This window comes from Cyprinodon variegatus, unplaced genomic scaffold (assembly GCF_000732505.1).
Source record: "Cyprinodon variegatus isolate N-32 unplaced genomic scaffold, C_variegatus-1.0 Scaffold1359, whole genome shotgun sequence".
Classification (NCBI taxonomy): Eukaryota; Metazoa; Chordata; class Actinopteri; order Cyprinodontiformes; family Cyprinodontidae; genus Cyprinodon; species Cyprinodon variegatus.
This window is the reverse complement of record NW_015151812.1, coordinates 161,485-163,520: the sequence shown is the minus strand read 5'-3', so window position 1 is coordinate 163,520 and position 2,036 is coordinate 161,485.

The window sequence follows — 2,036 nt, the reverse complement described above, 5'->3', positions numbered from 1 at the left end:
GACTCCAGCCCTAGGAGACCCACGGCACACTCTGCTGGAGACAGATGGTAATTTCCAGATCCCAACAGTAACTCCAGTCCTAAACAGAAAACACAACAAAGAGCAGAAGAGGATCCTCGGCGCCCTCTGGTGGGCAAGCCTGAGGATCCCAACAGTCTCTGTCTCTACCACACACACACACACACATCACGCCTGCATTAGCGCACTACTCTTTCCCTTAAAGGAGCCACGCTACTCTTATACCAATACATTTATGTCTCACTGTATAATTTAATTTCCACCTACATTTATTAGTTTATTGTATTTCTGGGGGCAATTAATTGTATGCTTATTTATTTATTGAGCATTGATTTATTTATTTCTATATTTATTTTTAAATATGGCAGAGTTGGTCCACCGTAGGGTATTGGCTGGTTATGAAGAATGTGGTACCTTTTAGTATTTTGGAGGGAGCAAGCACCTTATATTACCAGTTGGAGTCAGTAAACCTAACAACCATAGGTCTCGATTTTCTTTGCTACTTGCGCTTGCCAATCCTATGTGCTTGTTTTACTTGGATCTCCCTGAACTCTTCCTCCGGGTTGTGAAGTTGCTCCTGCAGAAAGACTCTGACGAGGTTCTTCGTAATGCTGTAAGTATCTGCTTCAACTTCGCTAATTCCCATGAGCAGCGGGTTGTTCCGCATACTCCTGCAGCGGAGCTCCAGCAAATCCACCTTTAATTTCTCGTTCTCTCTTGTCAGTCTAATTGTTTCAAGTTTATGACTTGTTACCTCTTTATTTCAGCATAGTTGGTTCAATTTTCATCTCCTTCATTTGAGCATGACTATATTTGACTGAGCTTTTTTAGTTCATCCAAGATGTCCAGTTGTCTAAGTTTGTTTACCATAACTTGCAACGTTCTCCTGTCATCCAGGGTAAAGGTTGCATTATTGTCAAAGTCACTAGAAGACAATTGATCACGAACACGTTTGGATTCCATTGATTGCTGTTTTGACATGGCTTCAAGGAAACAATGGGCAATTTAGCGTTCGAGGCTCCTTATCTGTCAGCCAAATCACACTCGTAAACAATAAATATCTCACCAATTTATGTAGTGGATTATAGATGTCATGAAAACGACTACGAATCTGTCTCAATAGAGCATTTATACCATAAAAAATATTACAAGCTGGGACTAGAGACGGTCTCAGCAAACTGAGACCGTCTCATTACTCACCAAGAGAACGAGAGAACGAGACATTACTCATGGCCATCTGTTGCCTGACAAATTTAGTCTAAATTCCTGTGCTGGGTGAGTAATCATGAAGCCAGGTTTCTCACAATGCACTGCATTTTGAGAAACTGTAAAAACTAGCTCATCCACATATTTTAAGTATAGGCAGGTGATTCTTTATAACTACTTCCTTAACAAATTAACTATTGCAGTTACCTAACTCGTTTAAACCGGCCACAACTGACAGTTTTAAACTGAAAAATTACAGGTTTCTCACGCCACTCCTTCAGAAAGGTGTGCCTGTGAGATTTATTTTTAAATATCACCTGAAGCACAGAGAGCACTAGAAGACCAATATAATACTCCATCCATCCATTCGCAACACACAGATACACAACCATACACAGACATTCTCTGGAACTAAGAAAGTAGAGCAATTCAGCCCAGTTCTAAAGTCCTTCCGCTGACTCTCTGTAGCTCAGAAAATATACTTTAATATCCTTCTGTTACTCTATAAAGCATTGAATGGTGCAACTTAATACATAACAGATTTGTTATCAGGGTATGAACTTCCCAGACCACTCAGTTCCTTTAGTTCCAGTCTACTCTGTTCACCCAGAACTAGAACCAAACATGAAGAAGCAGCATCTAGTTCCTATGCTTCACTTATCTGGAGCAAACTCCCAGAAGACTGTAAAAGTGCTAAAAGCCTGAGTTCTTTCAAGTGAAAGTTAAAAACCTGTTTCTATAAAGCTGCCTTTGACTGTTGCAGTTAAAATATTAACTCGGGTATTATTAGTTGAAGGTTGTGGTCCAAATGC